The following is a 15,258-nucleotide window of genomic DNA, read 5'->3' as shown; positions in this document are numbered from 1 at the left end:
GTATCTTTCATCTTTGTTGGAAGCCGCCCAGAGTGGCTGGGGAAACCCAGCCAGATGGGCGGGGTACAAATAATAAATTATTATTATTATTATTATTATTATTATTATTATTATTATGAAAGCTCACTGAATACTTCTTTCCAGAGGGATAGCAGCCAACACAATAGCAGCTAGAGTGAACCTTTGGCTCCAAAGTTCCCTTACTCACATGCCTTAACCCTACATAACATTTGAACAAGGCTAATTGAATTTATTTATACCCAGCCTCTCCCACACCCTGAGATCTATCTTCCTTCTTCATTTCAGTCTGGGAATGAATCATGCATGACAGGAGAGAGAGCGAGAGAGAGAGTAAATAAATGCACAGCCAAGTTTAGTAGTATAAATATTACGTTTCACATGCAGTAAGGGGACTCAGGACAGTAGAGGGTGTGTAGGAGCCAGATACTCAAACTTCATGGTACTTTAAATGCATTTTAAAACCCCTTTTTCCAAAACCGTCACATTGGTCATAATCCAAACATACAACTTTTCCTGCTGAAAATTAACACACACACAGGGCCGTAGCTGGGGTGCAGCCCCAATAAATAAAAATCAATAAAAATGCATAGCTAACTGAGATTCTGCCCCCCCCCAAAGGTCTGCCCCCCCCCAGCAAAAATCCTGGCTACACACACACATACAGTTTGCTGTTACAGTGGTACCTCGGGTTACATACGCTTCAGGTTACAGACTCCGCTAACCCAGAAATAGTGCTTCAGGTTAAGAACTTTGCTTCAGGATGGGAACAGAAATTGTGATCCGGCGGCGCGGCAGCAGCAGGAGGCCCCATTAGCTAAAGCGGTGCTTCAGGTTAAGAACAGTTTCAGGTTAAGTACGGACCTCCGGAACGAATTAAGTACTTAACCCGAGGTACCACTGTATTAGCATCTTTCGGAGCAAATAACTGGCTAGCATGATTTTCAGCTGGAGACCAGCCTGGTGCAAAATGATTAAACCTCTCTTCTGCCCTGCTTGATTTCACTGCATTTGGGGCAGGGTGTGGTGCGACGCTGCTTTTAGTTGTGCAAAATCCCGAGCACAGAACTGAAAGACGTATTTATAGTAAATGGGTGGCCTCCTTCCTGCTGCTTATTCCATGAATCTGATCTATCAAGGTCAGGAGCATCTGATCTTAGGATGGACATCAGCATAGGAATGCAGGTTGTAAACCCAACCCATCAGCAAGCACAACGCTTGTGCCAGATATGTGCAGTTTTGTTAATTCTGGCACAAGCGGAAAGTTTGCTGCTGCTCTCATTTTTAGGTTTATTAGTGCTTAGGTCTTAAAGAGGTGCTCTTCTCAACTCCACTGTGTATAACAAACAAACAAGGCCTGGGTTCTACACGCTGCTTTCCCTTTCCCTCGTTCATATCTGTGAAAGAGCAACCAGGTCACATTAATTGACAGCACACCCTTCAACATCCTCAGGTGAAAATAGGGACGTTTCTCACTCCCCTGCAACTGACCCTTCTCAACCCCTCATTTTTGTCTTTCAGGTTACTGTGGCTACAACGCCTATATATTTACTTACTTGGGAGAAAGCTCAATTGAACTCCGTTAGACTTCTGAGTAGACACGTATAGGATTGTACTGCTGGTGTATTTGGGTAGAAAATACCGTACTTTTCCGCGTATAAGACTAGGGTTTCTTTCTTTACAAATTAGCTTTAAAATTTGCCCTCGTCTTATACATGGGTAGTGCAGAAGGGAGTTGGGCGACTGGTTGCAGCCACAAGATTTTGAGCAGCAATGGGGCAGGTGATTGGTGGCTGTGTGAAGGGCTGTTTGCGATTGGCTGGCTCTGTGGCATAGCACGGTCGATTGACAGCGATTTTCGAGAATCCCCACCCACCCAAAAAAAGCTCAAAAATTGTGGGTAATCCACTCCAAAAAAAAACTCAACAACTCTTGGCCATCTGCCCCCGTTTTCTTAAATCGGAATCCCCCAAAATAGGAGGCGTCTTATACATGGGGCATCTTATAGACAAAAAACTACAATTATTTATTTTGACCTAATAATTAAAAGTGGTGAATGCTTGGCACAACCGTAAGTTCACATAGGCTCCAGGCATGATTTGTTTTGTCCATAGAAAACAGCTGAGTTGGTAGCCTAAAACAATATAAAGTCTTTATTGTCGGACTACAGTCTCCATTCAAGCTTAAAAATAGACTTTTCTGTTTTTATATAAAATACTTGCTTTACTTTGGGTCTTATGACCTTTATCAAGGACAAAGAAAAAACGTAGAAACATAAGAAATCTTATAAACATTGCATGTCACTACAATATATTTTTTTGTATATCACAGATATGACAATCCTCCAAAAAACGCTGAGCTTGTTAATTATATCCCAGCATTGTAAAACAACCTGCTACTGTTCTACCATGCAGTAACACACTTAAAAGGAAGAACTAATTCCATTAGATGCTATCCCAAAAAAACTATGAGGGCCTATCATTTAAATACAGTACTACAAAATTATATGCTTTATTCACTTTCTTGTTCTTCACAGTCAGTATCCCAGCTCCACTTCCCCAAAGTACATGACCCCATTCAAAACCTACCAAAAATATCTGTAACAATTTTTTTAAAAAATGGTTTCTGCACCGCAAACAAAATATGAATAAATAGGCTCAGTTAACACTTGAGAAAGTACAAATAAGACTCTTGCGGCACATGAAAGACCAACGGCACAATCCTAACCATATCTACTTAGAAAAGTAAGTCCCATTGAATTAGTTGGGGCTTACTCGCAAGTAAGTAGGGTTAGGACTGCAGCTTAATAGATTTCTTACAGCAATGTATTAGCTTTTGTGGATTAGAGTCCATCAGATGCATAAAGCATGTTCTTAGTTGGCAGAATTATACATGCATATGTATTTGTGTACACACAGAGAGCGATACAGAACAAATGTAAACAGTGGTGCTAAAAGGCATTGAAAAGAAAGAGATGCAGCCTCTAACATTTGAGAAACTGAGCATGTTCCATTCAGTGTTTAGCCAAACTAGTGGCTGGGGGCTGAAGGAAGCCCATAGTAAAGTAAAAATTACATTCAAAACATATCTCACCTGTACTGAGAATACACAGCTAATAACAGACCCTCCAAGTGTCCCTATTTTCCAGGGACAGTCCTGGGTTTACAGAAGCTGTCTTGGTTTCTAATCTGATCCCAGAATGTCCTGCTTTGCCTTAAAAAGGTAAAGGTACCCCTGCCCGTACGGGCCAGTCTTGACAGACTCCGGGGTTGTGCGCCCATCTCACTCAAGAGGCCGGGGGCCAGCGCTGTCCGGAGACACTTCCAGGTCACGTGGCTAGCGTGACAAAGCTGCATCTGGCGAGCCAGCGCAGCACACGGAAACGCCGTTTACCTTCCCGCTAGTAAGCGGTCCCTATTTATCTACTTGCACCCGAGGGTGCTTTCGAACTGCTAGGTTGGCAGGCGCTGGGACCGAGCGACGGGAGCGCACCCCGCCGCGGGGATTCGAACCGCCGACCTTTCGATCGGCAAGCCCTAGGCGCTGAGGCTTTTACCCACAGCGCCACCCGCGTCCCATAGCTTTGCCTTAGGATGTCCCCATTTTCATCGGAGAAATGTTGGTGGGTATGGAGTTACCTGACCCCCCCAAACCATCTGAAGACAGCCCTGTATAGGGAAGTTTTTAAATGTTTCTCTTTTAATGTTTTTTTATATGTTGGAATCCGCCCAGAGTGGCTGGGGCAACCTAGTGAAATGGGAGGGTATATATAGGAAAATGATGATGAATGATGGAATAGGACGTTGCTATTTTTATTGGAGAAATGTCGGCGGGAATGTAAGAATTATTATAGAAAGGTTAAACTAGAAGATCAGGGCTAGGTTTTCTTACTCCCTCTTATACTCAAGAGCAATCCATGTATATTAGCATCTTGTCAAAGCTCAACTTCCAGGACACAGCAAGAGAGACAGTGAAGTTAGGTGTTGGGACCTGGAAAATATGTTGCACTGCTCTGGACCATAACAGCAGCCAGACCTATTTGTCGGATTATCCCTGGAATTGCTCTCATGACGCCTCCCACTCCCAATTTATGGGCTCCCTCTGCCTAACTTAAGCTTAGCTCTTGGTTTGATCCTGTATATATTTTCTATTACTGTCTTAGTCTATGAAAGAATTGAGAAAACTTCATCCAGCTATCTTGGATAAAGGATTGTTATCGGCATTTTTATTGGTTATTCTACCTAGTTTTATGATCATGCCTTATACTGCTCTGCTTACTTTTAGCAGAAGAACAGGATAGCAATTAATTGATTATTAGTATGCCTCAATCTAGGGACGCGGGTGGCTCTGTGGGTTAAATCACGGAGCCTAGGACTTGCCGATCAGAAGGTCGGCGGTTCGAATCCCCATGACGGGGTGAGCTCCCATTGCTCAGTCCCTGCTCCTGCCAACTTAGCAGTTCGAAAGCACGTCAAAGTGCAAGTAGATAAATAGGTACTGCTCCAGCGGGAAGGTAAACAACGTTTCCGTGCGCTGCTCTGGTTTGCCAGAAGCGGCTTAGTCATGCTGGCCACATGACCCGGAAGCTGTACGCCGGCTCCCTTGGCCAGTAAAGCGAGATGAGCGCCGCAACCCCAGAGTCGGCCATGACTAGACCTAATGGTCAGGGGTCCCTTTACCTTTACACCCTCCGCTGCAGTTTTGTTTTCTAATAACCATAAGCTGCTCTGGAATTCCTGGGGGCTGAAGAGCAGGTTGCAAGTATTTATCATCATTAAGCAATCTTCCAACACACAGCCTGCAGTGCGAAGCCGCCGCCGCCGCCACGCACCCACACGCTGTTTTCAGGTGTATGCTGACAGCACAATGCAAAGGACTTTGTGAATGCCTCCAGAGCCCTAAAACACCCCATTGACTTAACAGGTTCCATGCCGAAGCTTAAAGGGGTGTGCATAACTACCAGAACACCAAGTTCCCAGAGATTCTGCTGCTTGTTCTAAAGCAAGTTGAACGGACTGTTCCTCCTACCTCGGGGCTGCCAGTTGGTCTGGAAAAATAAAAACAAGGAAACAAAACCTAGCCTGGCTTGCTCTTCTGCCTTTTTCAGCCAACTGATATCCAGGCCTTGGCAGGTTTCCCCATGCCTCCTGGAGCATAACATTAGCCCCTCTCAGTCCTTCCAGTATCCATAGATACATCTCTGACCTACTCTCTGCGGAAGGTTGCTCCCTGCAGCATGCAAGCATACAAACAAAGGGGTTTTGCACACACAACCGCCAATACAGGAAGGCAAGTTTCCTCATCGTGTTGTGCACTGAGTGTTCCATGCATAAAGTTGTATGCACTTGGGGTCCTTTACAGACTTTCCAAGGAATTTGTGTAGATGGCTGGGGCAGCACCAGATTTTGGGGGGTGCGGGTGATTCCCCTGCACAGGGTGATGAGCCAAGGGGGTGAATAATAATAATAATAATAATAATAATAATAATAATAATAATAATATCTATGTTTAAATGGTACCTACCGAGACTATCCATGAAAAGCAACTGTACCAAAATGAATTATTGTGAAAATAATAAATATTTAGGGGGTGCACTAAATGTTGCATGTGCTCTGGGTGCCATATTACCAAAGTTCGCAGAGGGGCAGGAGGGGGGAGCTTGCTGCCCATTCCCCATGCAGGTTTAGTATCCATGAATCCTGAATCAATAGGAGATTGTGTATGGGGCAGCGAGATACAGAAGATAGCTCCCAGTGGCACCTCTGAGCCACCTTCACTACTTGAGTTGCATGACCATCCATTAGAGTACATGAGAGCTTTTATTCCAGTGCCAATAAGCAAATGGATCAGGACTACAATAGGGGACAAAGGGTTAAGGCTGCCTCCTTCCCATGGGGGGGGGGTCCTTCTCTGACTATTTCCTGTTGAAGAGCCATTCACACCAATTGCTAATGGTGTGAATGGTACCTACTTTGGCTCCAAGCCACCTAACTTTGCTTAAGATCAAGCCTGGTCATTTTGGGGGGTTTGGGTTTCCCTCCCTTCTCTGGCTCCTTCTGGGGTTGCAAAAACACTTAATATTTCCATTTGCTTAGTCCTCAAGGCCTAGCACGCCTGATATATGCAGTAGTTGCACTCTTACATCTCAGAGGGCTGTTTTTGATTATTATCTAATTTTTACTTGTTATTAAGGACAAGTAATTGTTATTAAGTGACATTCAACTTCTAATGCCACCTCTGGTGTTAATCTAGTGCTGATGAATTTTGAGATGACCGCTGGGGAAGAGAAAGAATGGGGGGAGGGGCTAAGGAAAGAGGATTAACCCCCCCACCTTTGACCTTGACTCATTAATTTGGGACCCATTTAATTTCTGCATCATAGTGCTAGCACCTCACCACCTGTCACACACTAAAATATTAGCGTGCTATTTCCCCCCCAGTACAAGTGAACTCATATTTCATTTATTTTGTTGGTCAAACCTGTCTTAACCTGTTTAATAATTGCATCCTCTCTTTGATTTCTGGCCTCCTGCCTTCTCTTTGCTTCGTTGCAAAATTCTCAGTTCTTTTTTCCGTTGTTACAGTACTTGCTCTCATCTCATTTTCTTTTGCTATCCTTTCTATCACCAGCCTATTGCCCCTTTCCTCATGTCTTCTTCCACATTCTCTTTACCTTCTCAAACATTTCTAGCCTTTCTTCTTCTCACCTTCTGCTTCCTTTGTACCTGCTGGTATTGCCTTTCTGTCTCCTCTTTTTACTCTCCTCGCTTTAATTCACCTTCTCTGCAGCTCTAATTTACCTCTCTGTGACTCTTGCCGCCTCCTAATGTCAACTTAAGGGACGCGGGTGGTGCTGTGGGTTAAACCACAGAGCCTAGGACTTGCCGATCAGAAGGTCGGCAGTTCGAATCCCCGTAACGGGGTGAGCTCCCATTGCTCAGTCCCTGCTCCTGCCAACCTAGCAGTTCAAAAGCATGGCAAAGTGCAAGTAGATAAATAGGTACCGCTCCAGCGGGAAAGTAAATGGTGTTTCCGTGCGCTGCTCTGGTTCGCCAGAAGCAGCTTAGTCATGCTGGCTGTACACCGGCTCCCTTGGCCAATAAAGCGAGATGAGCGCTGCAACCCCAGAGTCGGTCACGACTGGACCTAATGGCCAGGGGTCCCTTTACCCTTAACCTAATGTCAACTTGCCTGAAATCAAAATCAGCAGGATTTCTGGGGAGGTTTCACCATTCTCAGAACCTAAATATGGGTGGTAGCTGTTCTTTTTGCCCCTTTGATGGATGATGAAGTTTGAAGAAACTCCATATCTTCTCACACAGAGAAGCAACATATACCTGTAGTTCCGAAACAAAATGTGCCCCCACTTTAGTTCGCGAAGTCTTTCCATTTTACAATTCTTTTTAAAAAACCAACTAAATGTCAACACTTCCAAATCCACACTGAACTATTAAAGATGCCGTCCTGTGCATAGTTACCTGAGAGTAAAAAGGTAAAGGGACCCCTGACCATTAGGTCCAGTCGTGACCGACTCTGGGATTGCGGTGTTCATCTTGCTTTATTGGCTGAGGGAGCCGGTGTACAGCTTCTGGGTCATGTGGCCAGCATGACTAAGCCACTTCTGGCGAACCAGAGCAGCACACGGAAATGCTGTTTATCTTCCCACCAGAGGGGTACCTATTTATCTACTTGCACTGGTGTGCTTTCAAACTTCTAGGTTGGCAGGAGCAGGGACCGAGCAACGGGAGCTCACCCCGTCACAGAGATTTGAACCACCGACCTTCTGATCGGCACGTCCTAGGCTCTGTGATTTAACGTACAGCGCCACCTGCGTCCCTTACCTGAGAGTAGGTCCCATTAAAATAAGTGTGCTCTTCTGAGCAGCCATTCATAGGATTTGCTTTGTAACGAAGGCTTTCCCTCACTGCAGAGCTGAATTTCCTCTACCTTTCCTGCATTTACCTGGAAGTAAAGCCCCCAAACTGAACATTGGCCAGTCTGCTCAAAGAATTAGGCTTCACCTGGCAATAGTATGAGCTGGATTCATGTATTTTAAATCGTCATGCATGTACCTAAGAAGTGTTACTCCCTGAATAAACCTCCTCAGACAAAACTTCACATGCAGGCTGTGGAGCGGTGGGAACCCAGTCCATGCTCTAGGAAAGCCGGTAAAGAAATATAGACTTAACACACCCCATCCAATTTTTAAGGCATGCTTCTTCATTAAGTCCAACTAGGATTGCTTACTTACACACAAAAACACACTGCCCCCTGCCCAGCCCTTCTGTTCCAAGTAAGAAGTGCACTGGATTTTTGAACTGAATTTGAATTTTGGGTCAAATTCCCCCAGCATGCCATCTTAAACTGGCTTTAAATCTGATCGGCTATGAAGGTTTTGCTGATTTGTTTTCCAAACCACTGATCAGATTTTTCTGTTCTGCTACATTTTTATATATTTAAGCACTTCCCCCACACCCAAACACCTTGATACTGCTTTTATAACTGAGCAAAGCACCCTAGGACTTTTGTTAAAACTGAAGGGTGGTGTTAAAAATGTCTTAAATACTGTATTGGCCAGAATCTAAGCCTCACATCCCCCCACCCCAAATTCTGACTATGAATAGTTAAAGTACAGCTTAAATTCTCGACTTTACAAAAATTGGCTTTTACGATATTGCTGCTGAAACAGACATACGGTAAAATGGAACGGGTGTGAGTGCCTGTGAAATTTTAAAGGAGCGGCTTATATTCGGATATTGTCTTTTTTTCTTTTTCCGCCTTGAATTTCAAAGGTGCGGCTTATATTCGGGTGCTGCTTATATTCGGGCCAATACAGTAAATAAATATGGCGCCAAAGGCAGCTCTCTCACCCGACCTCAGTCTCCCCACAACACCTATAATGGTGTGAGAAATAACAGCCCGCCTCACAGGGGTGTTGTGGAAAAAAACGAAATAGTTTATAGAAGGGGAAGTTCTGTCAGGCGCCGTTGCATTTGGGAAACCACATAACTGGCTGCATTTTCCTTGCCATGACACCAGAAGCAGATGGACTCAAATTCTCATCAACCTCAGTCAATATGGCCAAGGGACAGGAATGATGGGAGTTGTAGTCCAACAATATATGGAGGGCTGGGCCACAGGTTATCCTTTCCTGTACTGGAGGCCAGAGATGCTGAAGGAGAAAACAAGACTGAGTAGACAATAGGAGGAAAAATAAGGACCCAGAGGTGCCAACTTGAATAAAATATGGGGTCCCCCCCCGTAAGCCCCGCTTTGCATAATCGATCACATTACACAGTGCACATACGTCATTTGAATGGCAATGCGCATGTGATAGGAATTTTGAGGTCTTAAGGTAAAGGTAAAAGGACCCCTGACCATTAGGTCCAGTTGTGGATGACCCTGGGGTTGCGGCGCTCATCTCGCTTTATTGGCCGAGGGAGCCGGCGTACAGCTTCCGGGTCATGTGGCCAGCATGACTAAGCCGCTTCTGGCAAACCAGAGCAGCGCATGGAAACGCCGTCTACCTTCCTGCCGGAGAGGTACCTATTTATCTACTTGCACTTTGACGTGCTTTTGAACTGCTAGGTTGGCAGGAGCAGGGACCGAGCAACCGGAGCTCACCACGTCGCGGGGATTCGCACCGCCAACCTTCTGATCTGCAAGTCCTCAGCTCTGTGGTTTAACCCACAGCGCCACCCGCGTCCCTAAGTTCTTAGATATATTGTAATGTTCATTAGTGTACCAACCAAGCACGTACATAGATCAGCACAGGAAGACCGACCTGAAACCATTTTGATTCCCAAACTGATCAATTGTTTTCCCTGCAAGGAGGGAAGGGGGAGTCAGGGAGCCTTCCCATTATCTCAGGAATTGAGAAATCAGCATTTGAATGGGTGACAGACTATCAGAAAAGGCAATCAGATAACCTGGCAAACAGGAAAAACAACATTCAAATTTCTGTTTTAGACCACCTTTTCTGTGATGTAGGTATGATGTATCTGGGGGGTGGTCTTAGGTTAAAAAGGTAAAGGTACCCCTGCCCGTACGGGCCAGTCTTGACAGACTCTAGGGTTGTGCAGCCATCTCACTCAAGAGCCCGGGGGCCAGCGCTGTCCGGAGACACTTCTGGGTCACGTGGCCAGCGTGACATCGCTGCTCTGGCGAGCCAGAGCCGCACACGGAAACGCCGTTTACCTTCCCGCTAGTAAGCGGTCCCTATTTATTTACTTGCACCCGGGGGTGCTTTCGAACTGCCAGCTTGGCAGGTGCTGGGACCGAACAACAGGAGCGCACCCTGCCGCGGGGATTCGAACCGCGACCTTTCAATCGCCAAGTCCTAGGCGCTGAGGCTTTTACCCACAGCGCCACCCACGTCTTAGGTTACAGGGTGACAATTTCAAAAGTCTTTATAAGGCCTTGCATGCCATTGTTCTGGGTTCCTCCTCTTTTCCTGCGTGTGAGGGGAGCACCCTGTTGCAACAGATCAATAAAGATCAAGCTTACTAGCTGCTTTGCTTCTCAACATTCTCTAGTTGGCCTCTGTTATTTTCTCCTACCAATAGGGAACCTACGTAAGGACTCTATATGCGCTCTTGGATACCCCATAAGGGAAAAGGGCAATTTTTGTTTACAACACCATCACCTTTGGGGACCCCCCTCAGATGTTTTATGAGGGGGGGGGGAGAAGGTACCTCAGCCCCTCAGAGTTGGTTCCTATGCAAGAACTTAAAGGAGCAATGAGCGATAATGGAATCACACAGAGGAACAAAGGACAGGCGATGCAAAAAAGCAACAAAGTTCAACAAGGGTTAGGGTTTCGCCTTTTTTTTGTTTTGGCAGGTCTCTCGTGTCTTCATGACTGGCAGAAACATAGCAGCTGCCGTTTCCCCCTCACGGCGGTCACCGTTGATGCTGGGAAGAGCTTCAGCTGTTACATTCCTGCCCACCCTGCAGTTTTGAGAGCCATAAAGCCGTGCTGGAAAGAAGCTGAGCCATCGGCAGAGCGTCTTCGCGTGAGGGAGGAAGCATGCGGACGGACAAGCCGGGTTGCCACTTTCTGCCTGGCTCTGCTCACGCCCCTTAACTTGGGGTAGCTGCATCTGTAAGTTTTGGTTTCTCTCATGTTATGTACTGAGTTGAATAGGATCCAAACTGCAGCAGTCTGATTGGTCCTAGAACAATAGGATTCAGAATGCAGCAGTCTGATTGGTCCTAGAACAGTGCAGCAGTATGATTGGTTGGCAGGAACCACCCAATCATGCTCCAGATAGAAGTGAATCCACAACGTACATAACATCTCAGTTTCTCATTTTCCCATTCTTAAGCTCAGTCCCCCAAATTCCCACATTGGTTTGGGGGTTTTGTTATCTCAGAAGTCCTTGTGGTGATGCTCCCGGTCCCTTCCAGCCCTACACTTCTATGGATCTATGAAAATTCATCAGCATATTAGTGCTAACACGCATTTTTGCAAAGCGTGCTCCCCCCCCCCCCCCAATATTTATATTTTCCTGAATGCAATGCAATTTTTTATTTTGGCAGATATGTGCATATTTACGCACATGTTACCTCAGTATATGCACTGCTGTACACATTACTTGGGGATGTGGGTGGCGCTGTGGGTTAAACCACAGAGCCTAGGACTTGCCAATCAGAAAGTTGGCGGTTCTAATCCCCGCGACGGGATGAGGTCCCGTTGCTCGGTCCCTGCTCCTGCCAACCTAGCAGTTCGAAAGCATGTCAAGTGCAAGTAGATAAATAGGTACCGCTCCGGCGGGAAGGTAAATGGTGTTTCCATGCACTGCTCTGGTTCGCCAGAAGCGGCTTAGTCATGCTGGCCACATGACCCGGAAGCTGTACGCCAGCTCCCTCGGTCAATAAAGCGAGATGAGCACCGCAACCCCAGAGTCATCCACAACTGGACCTAACAGTCAGGGGTCCCTTTACCTTTACCTTTACACATTACTTAGCGGGAGAACTGCACTGCACTGCTGCGAATTTCGAAGGACGGCTGTATTTCCGTTTGCATATTGTTTTGGAAAGCGTGATCTGGGTCGATTTGCCTTGAAATGTGAACTGCATCAAATGTCGGCCCTACCCCTACCCTAAAGACACAAAGAACTGAATTTCATACTGCAGGTAAAAGCAAAAGGAGCAGAGGTGGAACACAAGGTGACAACTGCATAGATGAGGGAGCTCTGCATAAAAGAGATGCAGAGCAGGAAAAACCCTGCTCATTGTGGAGTTTCTGCCATTGCTGCTGTGTTAGAATTAGAGAAGCCAGACCTCGTGAAAGTCTCTTAAAAGCACAAGGACGCTGTCAACGTTGGGACTTGGAAACCCCTAAGCAGCAAAGAGGGGAGAGAGGTTACCGTATTTTTCGCTCCATAAGATGCACCTGGCCATAAGACACACCTAGTTTTTAGAGGAGGAAAACAAGAAAAAAAATATTCTGAACGAAACAGTGGATGTTTGATTTTTGTGGTTCTTGCTGTGGCCACAGACATGCTATGTGATCTGATGGTGAATTTGGGGTGACCCGATGCAAAAATCATGAGCAGCCATGTGGATCCGTACTTTGTAACCATGTTTTTGCGCCATTGCGGCCCCACGAAACAGTGGATGCGTGTGTTTTTTGGTGCCGGCTGTAGCCATGGACATGCTATGTGATCTGATGGTGAATTTGGCGTGACCCAATACAAAAATCCTGAGGATCCATGTGCTTTTACCTCCCCCCTCCCAGGCAGCCTCCTTTATCGCTAGCCTCCCTTATCTCTCTCCGATCACTTGCCGATCAGCTGCTCAGTGGCTTTGTTTCAACACCCCCTTCCCTCTTTCTAAAAAACAACAACAACAAAAAAACACGATCTGCTTTTTGCCCCTGGGTAATTCGGCTCCAGGGACCACACATTTGCTCCATAAGACTCACAGACATTTCCCCTTACTTTTTAGGAGGAAAAAAGTGTATCTTATGGAGTGAAAAATACGGTAATTTTACAAACAGGCCCACTGGATCTACCACATAGTGCGGAAAGCAAGGGAAATCCTGATTCTAATTGGACCCTACCCTAACTTTTGCAGCTTGGTTCCTTGGTCTGGGCAGGAGATAACAGCAAGAGCAGACAGCAGCACCTGGCTTGATTTTACTTCTACCCGTTATCTGTGGCTGTAGCTTTGTCCCGAGAGCTCCAGATATTGTTGCTACTGAGAGCCCCCCTCAGCCCTCTCCTCCCCTTTGTTTCCTGTGCCACAGTAGTCTGCAGAGAGAGAGAAAACAGTAGCCTGTAGGCTTGCGGCTTCACAATCATGCAGCTCACCCTAGGGACCCTTTACAGAAACGTAAGGCAAGCCCGGCCAATGGTCCATCCCGTCCAACTATCTGTTCTCCCAGTGGCCAACCACTGAGCCACTGTGGTATCAGGGAGCCACTGATAGCCTTTGTCTAACTCCATTTCAAAGCCATCACTTTCCCGGATGTAACTTGACAATGAAAAGCATTAGTAATCCCAAACTCTTCTCTGAAGTCTCTGGAACAATTGTTAACTTGTGAAATACTTTTCATTTTGTGCAAATTAGCAGAGTAATACCAAACAGACATCAACAGTTTGCTCCTCGGCGGAGTCTTCTTGACGAGGGTCCAGTTCAGATTGAATGCTAAGCCAAACTATGGCTTTAGTGTGAATAAAGTGAAAATCACGGCTGCTTCTCACCCCCCCTCAGTCCCCTTGCTGCTGTGCTCCCTGAAGCTAAGCCATGGTTTGGCTTAGGGCAGGGGTCTGCAACCTTTAAGACAAAAAGAGCCACTTGGACCCGTTTCCGAAGGAAAAAAAAAAACTGGGAGCCGCAAAACTCGTCATTATAAAAATAACTTTTTTGTCACTTTTTTATTATTTCTTTGTTTGACCCCTCAGAATTACTACTCCTCATAGAAATAAACGTTAAATTAACAAGTTACCTTTTTGTGTGTGTGTGTTCTTCACTCCCCTTCAAAACAGTGACCAGCGTACATGCCCCCTTTCAATGCAGTGACCAGCGTACATGCCCCTTACAATGTAGCGGGCGGGCGGGAAGGTGACGTCAGGACGGTGCGTGACTAACGCACGCACCGCCCCCATGCGACGTCACAGCCAGTACAGCGCCCGCCACAGTGGGGAGTGTCGGGGCGCACAATGCGCCTCCTCCCCTCGTTAGTATCTGCCCCGGAGCCGCGGCAAAGGTGTAAAAGAGCCACATGCGGCTCCGGAGCCGCGGGTTGCAGACCCTTGGCTTAGGGTTACGCACAAACCAGAGCTCACGGTTTGCCTCGTTCCTAGAAAACCACAAACTGTAACCAAGGTTTTCTTCTTGGCTCACCATTCATGGTTTTTCTGGAAGCGACAAATAACAAGCTCAGGTTTGCCCATAATGCTAAGCTAAACCATAGCTTACCTCTAGGTAGTGCCATAGCAATAGGACCAGGGAAGGAGCAAAGCAGCAGTGATTTTTGCTCTGGCCTGCACACTTATTCACTGACTTACTCACTCACACTCACTAAACCACTGCTTGAGAAATTAGGTTTAAGAATTAAATGCGCTGAACTTTTTTACTTTTAAAGACTAGGTTACACTTTTATTTCACCTTTCTTCCATGGAGTAACTCAAGATGCACGTATAAATTCTCCATACATCTCCCATCCAGGCACTCACCAGACCCTTTGAGAGGGTGTACGCAGGTTCGTCCTTGTGCACAAAATATATATTTTAGTCTGTCAACCATGGTTGACTGTGAAACACTCTGTGTGCTCCCGCTCCCTTCTTCTGTTCCATTAAGCACTCTCATATATTGCAGGGAAGGGCCTAGCTTGCCTTCTGAGTACTGAGGGTGACAAGGGTGGTCAGATACGAACGTCGCATCTCCGCATGCATTTAAAGCACTTTGCTTCCACCAAAGAACTACAGAAACTGTTGTTTAAGGGTGCCTGGAGTTGCTAGGGGACCCCTCACAAAGAGACATTTGCCTGCACCCATAAGAAACCCAGGATTCTTTGGGAGAAGCTAAAGAGGTACAATGGTGCTTTAAATGGATGTGGCCCCAAAGAGGCCATTTTTAATTGTTGTGCAGAAGAGGGAATTTCAGAAGGTGTAGCTTGCATGACAATCGGCACCTGCTGAAATGCCCTCTTTGAGACAAATATTAAAAAATGCTGTCTTCCATTTCCATCTGGCCCACTTTACGGCTAGCAAATATGTTTTGTTTTGACAC

The sequence above is a fragment of the Podarcis muralis genome, chromosome 3 (genome assembly GCF_964188315.1).
Source record: "Podarcis muralis chromosome 3, rPodMur119.hap1.1, whole genome shotgun sequence".
Lineage (NCBI taxonomy): Eukaryota > Metazoa > Chordata > Lepidosauria > Squamata > Lacertidae > Podarcis > Podarcis muralis.
Note: the sequence above shows the minus strand (reverse complement) of the source record.